The sequence below is a fragment of the Larimichthys crocea genome, chromosome I (genome assembly GCF_000972845.2).
Source record: "Larimichthys crocea isolate SSNF chromosome I, L_crocea_2.0, whole genome shotgun sequence".
Lineage (NCBI taxonomy): Eukaryota > Metazoa > Chordata > Actinopteri > Sciaenidae > Larimichthys > Larimichthys crocea.
Window position 1 is genome coordinate 2,838,850 of NC_040011.1, and position 16,315 is coordinate 2,855,164.

Consider the following 16,315-nt stretch of genomic DNA (forward strand, 5'->3'; position numbering starts at 1 on the left):
CAAAATAGCTGGAAGGATTATTTTTATGTGAGGATATTTATAGGCAGCAACTTATGCATCAGCTCAAACCTAAATCTTTAATCCAATTCAAATGCATGCTAGAGAAACGTCTAGTTCTAGACCTGGTGTCAACAAATATATTGTTGCTGAACAGTCACTGACCTACATGTTTTGGTAATATTCCTGCTCAAAGCATAGTTTTAATAATATGAGATCAGTGTCAGTCTATCCATATGCCCAACAGTACTCAGTAGCTAGATTATTGTAGGAATAATAACTTCAATGATTCACGATCATACTTTTTCTGTAGTGCCAATATCTTTCAGCTTTTCCTCTTGTTTAGTTCTGTTTGTTCTGTAACATTAACCTGTGAAGCTGTGACAGCTGAGACAGACTGAGACACCTCCACTTCATCAAGACAAAACAACAAAAACAAGAGCTGAAGAGCCTTTCTGTTTAGCCTCACTGGCCAAAATCAACATTGTTGAATTGTGGAAAGTGATTTCACAGTTTCTCCTACCACCAAGCTCTATTGAGGTCCAGCTGTGTGGCACTGGCAGTCAGTGGCACAGGGCCAGCCATGTAAAACATCTCCCTACAGTACTACACCTACAGATAATTGTGAGTTACATCAGAGTGGATGTAATGGTTGATGTAAGCTTCAACAACAACTTTCATGAAGGATGCAGTCCTTTTTATCACCTGACCAGGACCACTGTGTCTTGAGGCTGCATTTATTTTGGCTCAGGAGTTTAACAAAAGCCTGAAATTTATTTTACATACAGGTTCAGTTAGTTAGTCTTTCATTTGTCACAAGGCTGGATAGGAACAGAAAAACAGAGAACAAATTGGAGGTGAAACATCAGTGGTGCAATCTTCTTTCCTTTGCTCTGTATTGTCAGGCTCAGAACAAAGCGGCAGACTCAGTCGCGGAATAGGCAGGTTTCAAAGAAGCTTTATTAGTTCCGAGCAGCTGAACACAGTCTACAAAATTTACAACAAAAATGGCTACTCTAAGCAGCACTCTAACTCTAACTAAATCCTCTGCTACACTCTCTTGGAAAAAACGAAAACACTGAACTAGAAAGAAAAACGCTTCACCAAAATGGGAAGGAAAGATCTAATAAAGTTTACCAAACAAAAACACTCTCTCAAAATGAGGAGGAAACAGAACTATCTATATCTTATGGCCTAATCACCTAAACTGGCTGAAAACAAAAATCAATCCCGGAGGATGAAAAAACTTTATCAAAAGGAAAGAAACCAACAAACAGAAAACGATCCCGAAGGATGAAAACAGGCTACAAAAAACTCTTTCTAATCTTGAACTAAAGGGCTATGAAACTTACAAAACAAGGATACAAGGAACAGGCTTGGAGGCAATGGAAGGGCTTGGGTGCGACGAAACAGGAACGAAGACACTTCGGCACAGGACAAGGGGAAACACAGACTATATATACACATGAGGGAAATGGGGAACAGGTGGAAACAATCAGGGCGGGGAAGACAATCAGACTGGTGACACATGAGGAAGGGCAAGTGACCTGAAACGAGAGGAGAGTTAACTTTCAAAATAAAACAGGAAATGACAAGACATAACAAAAACCCAGCTTGACATCACCACGGTGTGACAGTGCCCCTCCCTCAAGGGCCGACTCCTGACGGCCCAGGCTGGTCAGGGTGATCTCTATGGAAGTCCTCGATGAGAGTCCGGTCTAAGATGAATCGGGAGGGGACCCACTGGCGCTCCTCTGGTCCATAACCCTCCCAGTCGACCAGATATTGTCTGCCCCGACCTCGAGCGCGCGTTGCCAGTAGTTTGCGGACCTTGTACACCGGACCGCCATCAACGACCTCTGGAGGTGGTGGGGGTGGGGGGGCCGGAACCATTGTGCTCTCGCGGACAGGCTTGACCTGGCTGACGTGAAACGTGGGATGGACTCTGAGGGACCGGGGAAGACGAAGGCGAACAGCTGCTGGTCCAACAGTCTTTGTGATTGGGAAAGGCCCCACGAACCGTGGTGCCAATTTCCGGGACAGATCCTTCAGTCTCAGGTGTTGGGTAGACAGCCATACCTTCTGTCCCGGCTGGTAATTGGGCGCCGGGCGTCTCCTCTTGTCCGCCGCTTGCTTCACCCGGTCCCCCTGGCGGAGCAGGACTTGTCGGGCGGCTGCCCATATGCGTCGGCATCGGCGAACCTGGGCGTGAGCGGAGGGCACCGTGATTTCATGTTCCTGGTCAGGAAAAACTGGGGGGTCATAGCCATACACACACTTGAAGGGTGAGAAACCTGTGGCTGAGGTGGGCAGAGTATTATGAGCATACTCTACCCAGACCAGGTGTTTGCTCCATGTAGAGGGATTCTGTGACACCAGGCACCGGAGGCCGGTTTCCAGCTGCTGGTTAAGGCGCTCGGTCTGGCCGTTAGTCTCTGGATGGTAGCCGGACGTTAAGCTGGTTGTGGCTCCCAAGTGACGGCAGAACTCCCTCCAGAACCCTGAGATGAACTGGGGCCCCCGGTCTGAAACGATATCCTTAGGAATTCCATGAACTCTGACAATGTGGTTAATTAATAGTTCAGCGGTTTCTTTGGCAGTGGGCAACTTGGGCAAGGCTATGAATCTGGCCATTTTAGAAAATCTGTCAACTATAGTGAGGATCGTAGTGTTTCCTTGAGACACCGGGAGCCCCGTAACGAAATCCAGTGAGATGTCCGACCAGGGTCTGGAGGGAATGGGAAGAGGTTGAAGGAGTCCCATCCTTTTCCCTGAGGAAGTCTTGTTACGGGCACAGACCGAGCAAGCCTCAATGTACTCCCGGACCTGCCGCTCCATAGCTGGCCACCAGAATCTCCGGGAGATTACGAACATGGTCCGCCGTACTCCCGGATGGCATGACAGGCGTGACGTATGAGCCCATTGGATCACCTGAGGTCGCTGAGCAACAGGCACATATAGTCGGTTTTCTGGGCAACCTCGAGGTGGGGGGCTATCGCCGTTAGCCTGTCTCACCTCATTTTCTATCTGCCAAGTTACCGCCCCAACCACACAGTTTCGTGGAAGGATAGGTTCTGGTTCCTTGGCAACAGGCTCGGGGTCATATATTCGGGACAGGGCATCGGGCTTGGTGTTCTGGGACCCCGGCCTGTAAGAGAGGGAAAACAAGAAACGGTTAAAGAACAGTGACCACCTGGCCTGGCGTGAGTTCAGCCTTTTTGCCTTTCTAAGATACTCAAGGTTCTTGTGATCAGTCCAGACGATGAATGGCACCTCTGACCCCTCCAGCCAGTGCCTCCACTCTTCCAATGCCACCTTGACAGCGAGGAGCTCCCGGTTGCCCACGTCATAATTCTTTTCCGCCTTGGTCAGTCGTCTGGACAGAAACGCACAAGGGTGCATTTTGCCATCCTGCTCCGCCCGCTGGGACAGCACTGCTCCGACCCCTTCGTTAGAGGCGTCCACTTCCACCACAAATTGGCGTCCAGGATCTGGCATCGTGAGGATGGGTGCGGTGGTGAACCGGGTCTTGAGATCGTTGAAGGCTGCTTCGGCCTCTGGAGTCCACTGGAACTGGGTCTTGGTCGAGGTCAGGGCATGTAGGGGGGCCGCGATGGAACTGAAGCCTCTGATAAACCGCCTGTAAAAGTTGGCAAATCCTAGGAATTGCTGTACCTTTTTGCGGTTATCAGGGGTTGGCCAATCGGCAACCGCTTTAATCTTAGCCGGGTCCATCTGAACCCTTCCAGGGGCTACAATGAAGCCCAGGAAGGAGATGGTGGTGGCATGGAACTCGCTTTTTTCGGCTTTAACGTATAACTGGTTGTCGAGTAAACGGCGGAGTACCAGGTTTACATGGCGTTTGTGGGTCTCTAGGTCCGAGGAGTAAATTAATATGTCGTCCAAATAAACAAAAACAAAATGATCAAGAAACTCTCTGAGAACCTCATTAATCATGTTTTGGAAAACAGCGGGCGCGTTAGTAAGTCCGAAAGGCATGACCAGATATTCATAATGGCCTGTAGGCGTGTTGAACCCGGTTTTCCACTCATCCCCCTGTCTGATTCTGATCAAATGGTATGCATTTCTGAGGTCGAGCTTGGTGAAAATGTTTGCCTGTTGTAACTGATCGAAAACAGAGTTCATAAGCGGCAAGGGGTATCTATTCTTGACTGTGATTTCATTCAGAGGGCTATAGTCTATACATGGTCGTAAGGATCCATCTTTTTTCCCGACGAAGAAGAAGCCTGCTCCCGCTGCGGATGATGAGGGTCTAATCAATCCTGCCTTCAGGGAGGAGTCAATATATACCTTCATGGCCTCTTTCTCTGGCCCTGAGATGGAGTATAAACGGCCTTTAGGAATCGGAGCGCCGGGAATGAGATCGATGGGACAGTCGTATGGTCGGTGGGGTGGTAGGGAGATGGCTTTAACCTTGCTAAAAACCTCTCCAAGGTGATGGTAATCGGTGGGCACTGAGCTCAGGTCCGGGGTCTGGGATTCTGTTGTGGGAGGAACAGATACATGATTAATCACAGTGAAGGGTTTCTGCTGATTTTCATTCACAACCCTGTGGTTAGTACCGCTCTCCCTCCACCCCTGGATGTTGCCAGATCTCCAATCCACCACTGGGTTGTGCTGCACGAGCCAGGGAAACCCTAGCACAATGGGATGAGATAGAGAGTCACATAAAAAAAAAGACATAGTCTCATCATGTCCCTGAATTTCCCATTTTACGGGTTCTGTGCGGTGCGTGATGGAAAATAGGTCCTGTCCATTCAGAGCCTTAGCCCTCATGGCCTGGTGAATGCAATGGGTAGGTACTTTGAGTTCTTGGGCTAATTTCCAGTCCATAAAGCTTTCGTCCGCTCCGGAGTCTATGAGGACCCCTACCATCTTGGTAGAGGTCTGATAGGTCACTTGGCCCTGGATCTGACATCGTGAGGATTTGTCAGAATGTTGCAGACTCACCTCGGGTCTCTTGGCGGGGCAGGACGCCACTCGGTGATTCATCTCTCCGCAGTAAAAACATCTGCCCTCCTGCTGTCGTCGCCGTCGCTCCTCTGGGGTCAGCCGTGCTCTCCCCAGCTGCATAGGTTCTGCGGGGGGAACCTGAGTGGGTGGTGAAGCGGGGACCGTCCGCGGTTGTCCCAGTCCCGGCTCTCTCCCAGGTCTGTTAGCCCATGGACCTCTCTCCTGGGGCTGTCGTAATTCTTGCACCCTGTTGTCGGTACGGATCGCGAGGGCTATGAGCGCCTCTAGGGTGGTGGGTAAATCCAAGGGGATCAAAAGTTTCTGAATCCGTGCCGACAGCCCCTTCAAAAACATGTCATACAAGGCCGTATCGTTCCAGCCACTCCCTGCCGCCAATGTGCGAAAACGAATGGCGTAATTACTCACAGTGTCTTGGCCTTGGACCAGGTAGCTCAGCTCCCTGGCTTTCTCTCGGTCGGAGGAGACGGGATCGAAAGTCTGCAGCAGTGCCAATCTGAAGTCCTCAAACACCGAGCAGAGAGTGGCTTGTCTGGACCATTCAGCAGTAGCCCAGGACCTCGCCCTCCCGGTGAGGTGAGAAATGACGAAAGCCACTTTCGCTCGATCCGTGGGGAAGGCCTGGGGAAAGAGCTCAAAGTGAATATCACAGGTCGTGAGGAAAGGTCGACAGAGACCAGGTTCTCCGGAGTACGGCTCCGGAGGTGCCAGGCGAGGTCCAACCGATGGTGTGCGGGGTTCGGGGCCAGGAGCTGCAGTGGCGGCATTCTCGGAAGCTGGGGGTTGAATGGCTGTTAGTCGCAGCTGCGCGGTTAGCTCCGTCATCTGGCTCGTTAGGAGTGTCAGGTGCCCTGCCACGGCTGCCTGAAACTCCTCCTGGCGAGAAAGCCGAGCCTCTTGAGCCTGAATGGCAGCAGCCAAACCTTGTTCCGCTGAGTCCATTCTGGCCGAAGTGTACTGTCAGGCCCAGAACAAAGCGGCAGACTCAGTCGCGGAATAGGCAGGTTTCAAAGAAGCTTTATTAGTTCCGAGCAGCTGAACACAGTCTACAAAATTTACAACAAAAATGGCTACTCTAAGCAGCACTCTAACTCTAACTAAATCCTCTGCTACACTCTCTTGGAAAAAACGAAAACACTGAACTAGAAAGAAAAACGCTTCACCAAAATGGGAAGGAAAGATCTAATAAAGTTTATCAAACAAAAACACTCTCTCAAAATGAGGAGGAAACAGAACTATCTATATCTTATGGCCTAATCACCTAAACTGGCTGGAAACAAAAATCAATCCCGGAGGATGAAAAAACTTTATCAAAAGGAAAGAAACCAACAAACAGAAAACGATCCCGAAGGATGAAAACAGGCTACAAAAAACTCTTTCTAATCTTGAACTAAAGGGCTATGAAACTTACAAAACAAGGACACAAGGAACAGGCTTGGAGGCAATGGAAGGGCTTGGGTGCGACGAAACAGGAACGAAGACACTTCGGCACAGGACAAGGGGAAACACAGACTATATATACACATGAGGGAAATGGGGAACAGGTGGAAACAATCAGGGCGGGGAAGACAATCAGACTGGTGACACATGAGGAAGGGCAAGTGACCTGAAACGAGAGGAGAGTTAACTTTCAAAATAAAACAGGAAATGACAAGACATAACAAAAACCCAGCTTGACATCACCACGGTGTGACATGTATTCTGTAACTGAAATGGAAAATCAAATGATGGGTCAGATAATTGTTGTATCAATATTTCCCTGTGTGTCCTCCAAAAGGGTCGGCCCAGCACACAGTACGGAGATTGACATAGATATACTATGAACCTGAAAATCAGAGCTAACAATGAAGACTGACAGCATGATGCAATCAGAGGACATCCTCTGTGCCTGCGAACAGATACACCCATGCAGTCATGATATGTTGTATGTGGGCAAGGCATAATGACAACAGGGAAAACAGGACATTTCCTTTAGTAAACTTCAGTCACCTTCTTATTTAACATGCCTTTGTCAAAACTGGACTACAACTACAGCTGCTGTAGCTGCTGCAGTTTTGTTACTGTTTAGTTGACATCCATGACAAGGCCATGGGTGGCTGCCTCAGAGTGCTTGTTACTCTAGCTGGGATTGCTTCCTTCATACTGGTCAGGGTTTACATTTCACCACAGGTCAACATGCAGGACTCACAGCATAATCTTACAAACTAGATATTATGTACGGAGTGGACAAACCTGGACACAGTTATTGCCTTGGTGACTAACACATGTTGAACACTGTTGCTGAGGCAACTACTGCATGTTGTAACAGTCAGGAAATATACTGTATAGTAGTTCTGCTGTAATGCCAAATAGTGCCACAGACTGAGAGGTGCCTACCTCAGTCATGATGTAATAGACTCAGAGAGAGCTGTGTTGTGAGTTGATTATGATTGCTTATACGGATGGGAATCGAGAACCGGTTCTTGTTGAGAACTGGTTCCATGTGTTTCAATTTCATGGAATCGTTTGGCAGTTTATCTAACAATTCTCTTATCAATTCCAGAAAGCACGAATTACGTCACGTAACTTCCGCAAGAAGTTACACACGCTCAGGGGCGGATCTAGAAAAATATTTATAGGGTGGCAAGAGGGGGGCAGGAATTTTTCAGGGGTGGCAACCTATTTCAGTGTAAATATATTGAAGTTATTGTAGTTTGTAATTTATAATTTACACTGAAGTATTCCTGCTTGCAGAACCTAGGCAGCATTAAAAGAAAAAAATATCAAAAGAAAATCTTACCCATGATCAATGGATTGTACTAAGGTCAGCGTACATACACAATGGAATTAATTTGGTCATGGCACTGAGGCACTGCACATGCTTTTATTGTAATTCACAGACCTCACATACTGATATTCACAGAACCTCAAAAAACTGATATTCACGAACCTCACAAAACTGCTATTCACAGAACCCTCACAAACAAAGTAGATGAGGGCCAATTTCAGATGGCAAGTAGCTACATAGGTAGAGTAGCCTATATATAAAAAAACAAAAAAACTGGCAAATGGTACCCTCTCCCCTTTTTTTTGTTTAATACAATTTCTCTTTTTAAATTTCAAATCAATTTTTGCATCTGGTGGTGATAGAAAGTTTAACAATTAAAATCAACTAAGTTAATGAAAATAAATATATAATAATAATAAATAATAATAAATAAAACACCACATATTACATAGATTAGCCATCTATACAATGTGTGCTACAATAGGCTAAATACAAAATAAATTAAAGCGCACTGCATGGATTAATCACCAATCCATGCATCATTGCTAGAAATGAATAGGAAAAACAATAAAAGACAGTCACCAGATGTTGAGATGTTCATCCAGAGCAGCAGTGTTAAATAGATAATGATACCAGAGAGCATATGACATTGACATGCTTATAACAGCTGTAAACGGCGATTTCCATGCTGCTCGCAAAACGCTTCACGTTTATCTAGATCTAATGCTTTTGTGCGTTTCCATTCAATGCTTAGTACAGCCAAACTTGATAGTCTCTTTTCTGTCATAGTAGAGCCGCAAATAGGTCTGATGAGCCTTAGAGATGAGAAAACTCCTCTCACAGGATGCACTGGTGACGGGCAAAACAACAGCTTTTTACACACAGCTGAACAACCATAAAAAAACTTCCTGTATGGTCCAAAAACTGAGTGACCTCCATTACAGTGGTAGGACTCTCCTTTTCACCCTTTTTCTGTTGAGCAGTCTCTTTGTTGATGTAACTCATGCTTGAGATCGTCTGTATTTGAGTCATAAGCATCAGCTAATAACAGGACGGTCTCCTCTCTCAAAAAGTTGGACTGGACGGATTTATGCCTGGATACCCTGCATGATATTACAGTTTGTGTCCGAAAATCTTCTTCCACTTTCCCCAATCATGTTATCAGAAACTGGGTAATACACAGAGGCGCAAAAAGTGTTTTTGTTATCTGGACTACATGCTGTCCCAGGTGGAGTTGATGACACAATCCTGAAGCAAAACTTTGTTGTCTGTCTTGGCCTCTTTGCTTTTCTCTGTGTTGTATCAATGTTACTCTGTTCACACAAATCAAGTATTTCCAGTCCAATTTCATCAAAGAGGGTGTGACTACGATATTAACCAGTGTCTCTTTGAGTGCTTCAATAAGCTCAACACGCCTTAGCATAGTCCACTGTTTTAGACTGGAGCATGTCTGACAAAAATTTGGAGTCACTCAGGACCTTTCTGAAAAGAACAAGACAGCCAGCAATTGAGGTCTATCGAGCCATATCCCCCTTGCTTCAACTGCTCTTTGTGGATGGTTCTCAGATGCAATCTCTTCAAGAACCTGCACTATGCAGGCAACCTGTCCATACATTGCGGCATGCTATGTGCCTACATGCCCAACGTGTATCGCCTTAGCTGTTGGAGTTCCCTTGGTGGACCATCAAACATCTCTCGCTGCACTTCCAGCCATTTGTTATGTACATAGGACCCAGAAATGAATACATACAGTCGTTCCAGCAATGAAAAGAAGGTTCCTGCATCTGCCACACTTTTTACGGTGTCTACTATGACTAAGTTTAGCAGTGTGCACTGCAGTGAACATAGAAAGCCGTTTGGCCACTTGTTTTACTTTTGCTTGGACACCTGCATGTGCCCCGCGTCACTGCCGCACCATCATAGCCTTGGCCCACAAGGTTTTTCTTGTACTCCCAGCCCATGCTTCTCAAGACACTGAATATCTTGTCACTTAACGCAGAAGCATCCAGGTGTTCTGCCACTTCAAACTCAAAAAACTCTCGTGAACCACACCATTGTAATTATCGCAAAACAAAAGACATTTGCTCCTTTTTCTGAACATCTTTGGTTTCATCAACAATCACTGAAAAGTGCCTGCTTGTTTAACCTCCTGTATGATTTCCTCTTTAACCATTGTAGCCAGGCATTCAAGTATTTCATTTTGTATTGTTTTACTTGTGTATTTTGCATTTTTAGCATGTTGTTCAAGTCTTTTTCTAATGATGGGGTTATGGTTACCAAGCAGATCTAACATAGACAGAAAAACCCCTTTTTTTCTGGTCTACAGACTCCCTGTGACCCCGCTGTGCTGTGTTTTTCTGTGGCTGTTAATATTAAAATTTCAGCCAGTGCTTTAATGTAGTACTGTTCAGCCACCTGCTTCTTTTTTGTTTCTCATTACCCCAAACATGGAGCTGTTTTTATCCATGTTCCTTTTATTCTCTGTCCATGCAAACATTGCATTAATGTGGGCTTCAGATCTTGCATGTGAGGCAAAACCACTGTCTTTCATTGTGGTTTTTTTCCAATTTCGATATCCGTCAAATGAAGTGAAAACAGTCTTGGGAGTGTCAGGGAGGGAAAAATGCCTACAGGCAAAACAGTAAGCTGCATCTTTGCACTGAGAATACTCTAACCAGGGGTGAGTTTGGTACCATTCACTCCGGAGCTTCTCCTGGCTCCTCCCTGCAGGGTCTTTTGGGAAAACTTTCTCTCTTTGTGCTGCACTGGTGTTTCAAATCTGGTCTTGGATACATCTAGAAGATGCGAAGAGAAGGTCTAAACTACACTGCATACTTTGTTTGATTTTGGAATTTACTTGACCAATAGATAGAAAAAATACATTGTACCACAAATATTAGTATTTTCTACCAGCTGTTATTTACATTTAAGCCAACACATTTATTTTAAGTCCAAGCATATCGAATGATAGCAAAATGTCAATTTTTGTAATTTTTTCTTTTTAATAAGTAAACTATGCAGAAACAATTTCCATACCAGGTGGACCACCTCTATTGGAGGTTGCCGGTGCAGGTTCAGGGGGCTTATTCTTTGCCTTTCACTGTCCTGTCTCATCTCTCTTTGGTTCCTTCCTCATGTGTTCTCCCACCTCCTCCTGTCCCTGCTCATTCTGGTCAACTTTTACATCTTTTTGCTCTTCTCCTTCTGCCTCCAGCTCGTCTTCATCCTCTGCATCTACTTCCATCTCATGCCCATCATGTCTCTCTCTTTCAATGTCCTTTCTCTCTCTTTCCACCTCGTTTTCATCTGCTCTCTCTCTTTCCACCTCGTTTTCATCTGCTCTCTCTCTTTCCACCTCGTTTTCATCTGCTCTTCTCCTTCCACTTCACCTTTTTACGTCTGTCTTGCTCAGTTCATTTACTATCTTTGTGACCTTCGTCTTTGGGGTGAAAAAAAGTATATATTCCTCCCTTTCGCTTCATTTATGTAAATGAAAAGTGAATTTTTGGAATTTCCCTTTAGAGACCACATCTCCGTCATTGACTTTGCGCTCTCTGGCTTCGCGTCTCTCCAAGGAGTCTCGTGCGCTCTCGCATTCTCTCGTGCTGCATTCACTGTCGTCGGGACACCGGGGCTTCACGCTCGTAAACGTTAGATTTGCGACTTTTCTATCAATTTATTGCCGCGACTGGGGTGGCAGCAGGGTGGCAAGGTTTGTTTTAGGGTGGCACTTGCCACCCCATGCCACCCCGGTAGATCCGCCCCTGCACACGCTCGATTCCAGCAAGCACGACTAATTACACCACATAGCTTACCCAGTTTGGCACGTGCAGTGCAATCAGTAGTAAACAGTGTCACCCACTCGGTTCAAACGCTCAAAAGTTTGGCTGCATTTTACCAAAAAAGATGGCAACAGGGCGACTTGCAATCATTGCAAAGTGGAGATAACAGCGTGGGAGGGAACCCGCGAACATGCAGAACATTTGTGCACACAACATGCAATATTTTTAAATGAATGTCGTGTTTTTGACACGCTTCGGACTGGAGATGAATCTCAACCTAGCAGCAGCGGCAGCAGCCAGGCTATGACCACCTCTGCAGTTACTATGGAAGGTAACTCTGGTTCTTGTGTATTTGCCACAGTTACACATCGTTGCTATTATCTAGGCTGTGGGCCTCTTTTGACCTTGCTGTTGGTTTTATAAGGTCATGATACTTCTAACTAAACAAAGTTGATGCTGATCAAACTGTTTGTTCTCCTTTTTTTCCCAAATGAGAATCGATAAGAGAATTGATAAAGAATCGAATTGTTAGGCAGAATCAATAATGGAATCGGAATCGAAAAAATCTTATCAATTCCATCCCTAATTGCTTATAGTAACTATGTTCTAGTACTCATATATGTTTAGTTGATGCAGTGTCCTGATATTGTACAACACATGTAAGTACTGCGTACTAGAATAAAGTTATACTTCTTTATCCAGTTTATAGTCTCTCTTAACTAGATGGCTATCTTATGGCTACCAGCTCCCTTCACCTTCACCAGCTATGGTACCATATGGAGGGTCAAGCTGAGTGGAGCCAGGACACCACATAGATATGAGAGTAGAGTGAGACTGAATATCTCTGTTGTAGACAAGCTCAGTGTTGGATGGACTACATCATTGGCCAGATGGATCCAAACAGGTCCATGGACACAGCCATTGTCCAAGGTCTACACAGCATTCAATACAAAGACCTGGGACTCAACACCACCATAGTTCATTGAATCCTGAACATCCTTCCTGTGTGGAGATATACCACCACACCAAGCCGAATGTTTTCATTATCCTTGGACAGTTTTGATAATGCCAGTACTTCATTTCAACTTGTGCTGGTGCTTTCTGGTGCTTTTGAAACATCTGACAGTTTCTAGTATGCACCAGATTGGTTTGAGCACATGACAGTGTGTACCAAAAACCTACAAAAGAAGTGTTGCTTGTGTCCCCTTGGGGGACAATACTTTCCAAGTATTACAGAACTGAGGTCATTGGGTCCTTACATGTACTGTTAAAAGGTTTAGGACTACAGAAACTTGAGGACATTTTAAAACCTATAGTTTTTAGCTCTAGTGGTATCAGTGGTAAAACATGTGATTTCACCTCATTTGGTCTCACACAGAAAAACATTTAGGCAACATTCACTCCTCATTGGTTAGGCGTGTTTGGGGCTGAAGTGGGAAAGTAAACACAGGAAGGTCCTGAAGAAAGCCTAGCAACTGTTGAGTTCACTCATCCACATCCCACTATACAAAGCATACCTTGCTAAACTTGCAGAGTACACCTTCATGTAGGTTGAGGTAGACCGAGCCATTCACTTATCAGAACATTGGGTTTTTAATCCCTGGCTCCTTTAGATTGCATGTTAAAGTGTCCTTAGGCAAGATGCTGGACCCCAACTTGTTCCCCAAGACACCATGCATGGCAGTCTCTCTGTATGTATGAATGTGTGAATAAATGTTTGGATGTGATATGTAGTATAAATATGTGGTCAGAAGACTAAAAAGGTACAGTTCATTTACCACTGCAAACTATTCCAAAATGAATTTGTGACTGGACTGAGACCACTTCCCCTAAAGGGTTTCTGTGCTTTTGGTCTGCATGGAGTATGATCTCTGTTCTTACATCTGCCCAAACTAATCATTTGAAGCTCAGTTAATAGTAATCCATTATTTTCTTGGCATGGTCAGACCTCAGTCTTTATTTTCAGTAGAGGCTAAATGATTGTTTGCTTGGTAATTTATTTCAAGAAGAACAAAATCAGCTTTGACCTATAATCAGTGCTTCATGCAGCATTACTCAGTGTGTCTATAACAATTACATGACTATTTGTCTTATGCAGGCTAATGCTGGATATCAGCGGGCATGAAAAACAAAAGCCTACGCAGCACAGCGGGCGAGCTTCAGAGAAATAAAGCATCTGTGTATTGGCATGAAATACATGAAATATGCATTTAGATAAGTTGTTTCTGCTTCTATCGGCTCAGTGTAGAAATCCTCCACCACCCACGGTCTTTCATTCACTGTATAATTCCATACTTCTCCCTCTCATTTTCCCTCCATGTCATTACAGTGAGGCAAAGTCAGCATCGAGTGGCGTGGTGAAAAGATTAAATTATACTTGGAAATGGGAGCTCCAGGGATTTACACTGTATATGGCTGTGTATTACTTTTTTTGCTGTGCCAATAATAGACTATTGTGCCAAAAAAAGGTGCTACATGTCGATTATTAACAATTTATTAATATTTTCCTGCACCCTAACATACTCCTCTCTTCCTGCTTTACTCACCAGCGTTCTGTTTTTCTCACCAGCTACAGGAAACACCTCAGCTTTCTGCAACTGGAGTCCTGCAGGCACCACACTTTATCAAGGCGTGTGTATGGGTTTGAATTTATGTCTATGTCTGGGACTATGTATGCTTATGTATTGAGAGGGCTGGCAGTGAGTGAATACTAGATTTTTATTAGTGGCACCCTCTTGATAAAATGTATGTGTTACCAACAGGTAAAATAACCCACAGGAAATAATTCATCTCTACTAATACAGCTAGTTTAACATACTGAGCTTTAGCACACTTCATGTTCTACAAGTCAACAGCACAGAGAGCAGAAGATATAATGAATAAAGGAGTTGGAAAAATGCCACTTGCTATGTTAGCATGTTTGGACACTCACTGCTGCTCTGCAATCTGTTTTTCTATATGCATGCTTGTGATGGTCAATACTGAGGGATCAAGAATCTCAGCATAAATCTCTTTATGGAACAACTAAGGGTAAATTTTTATAGCACTCATCTGTTCAAATTATATTAAGGCTTAAAGTTATGCAGGATTAAAGGTGTGGACGCTTTGATTGACAGGTGAGTACCATCACGGGGTCTCATTTGAGAAACCAGCGGTACCGTCGAAAAGTCAAAAAAGATTACTTACTATACCTTTTCCTACACACTGTTCCATGTAAAACATCATTTGTCATTGACATGATAAAACTTCAGAAAATGGAAGATGAGATACTTCCCCCTGTGCACTCTCAGTGTTTTTTTTAATGCAGGATATATAAACATGGACAACCCAGTGAAAAATATGACTTCATTATCAACGTCACAAGAGAAAACCGGCGCTCACACTCACCCTCCTGTCCACTCATATATAACAATATCAGTAAGTTATGGCAAAGATGGATGATTCATAATCAGAGGTAACTTGATTAATTGAAAGGACAATGGACATCCGTCATAGTTCATAAAGTCACACTGAGTGATGTGGTATTCATGTTTTATATATTAATTTGAATAGTCAGGATAACTTACCCTTAATAACTTATATTTACTTTATTCAACTTTTTTTCCCACCTTATTAACCTACTTATATACTGGGTTATTAGCCTATATGTGTTAATGCATAATTATTATTGGTTATTAAATGCCAAGATAATTTCTCAATGATCTGCACCCTCACTGTCACAATTATTTTCATTTATTTATTTTTTTTAAAGATTATTTTTTTGGCCTTTGCTTTATTTGATAGACAGCTGAAGAGTGACAGGAAATGTGGGGAGAAAGATGGGGAATGACATGCGGGAAAGGGCCACACAGGTCAGGATTTGAACCTGGGCCTCCGCAGCAAGCCTTTCCGTATGGGGCGGCTGCTCCACCAACTGAGATATGCCGCCCCAGTCACAATTATTTTGGTGAAAATTGTTGACAAAAATTGGAAGAGGACGATGAAGGAAAGCAGGAAGAGGAAAATGGTCATCCTCAAAAGGATCAGGAAGAAGAAAAGAAGGACGACGAGGAACATGATCACCACCAGCCAAACGATCAGGAGGAGGACGAAGGAAAGCAGGAAGATTAGCAAGAGGATGAGGACGAGGAAGAAAATGACGAGCAGCATGAGGGAAGCGAAGACGTTCAGCAAGAAGATCAGCGTGAACATGAGAAGCAAAGAAAACATTTGTGATGTTGCAATCACAAATACTTGGATATTTTCACGTTTATTTGCTTGCAGTGGAACAAGATTTTAAAAACCCAAATCTAGAATATTTTACACAAAACTCCAAAAATGGACAAAATGATTAGCACCCTCAACCTAATATTTGGCAGCACACCCTTTGGAAAAAAAGAAGTGAAATCAGTTGTTTCCTGTAACCATCAGTGAGTTAGTTTCCCCTCTGTAGTAGAGTTTTGGACCACTCTTCTTTTCTTTCAGATTTGATGGGTTCCTTCTCTGTTTTGAGATCTCTCTACAGGTGCTCTCTGGGATTTAAAGATACCACAACAGAAACACAGTATCCTAAATATCACAACTCCTCCGACCCTGTGGTCTCTCCTTGTTTTTTTCCTTTCATTTATTGTCATGTGTTGGGACTGGAAATAGACAAATCTCCTCTTATTCTTCTTGGCTGATTTTGTGGTACATTGAGCGAGCATGCAGGTAAAGTTGACACAGAGCAGAGATGATGAGCAAGTATGCAGATGTGTGCACAGAGCAGCTGCTAGAGGAAGAAGGCTAAGGTGTAAGC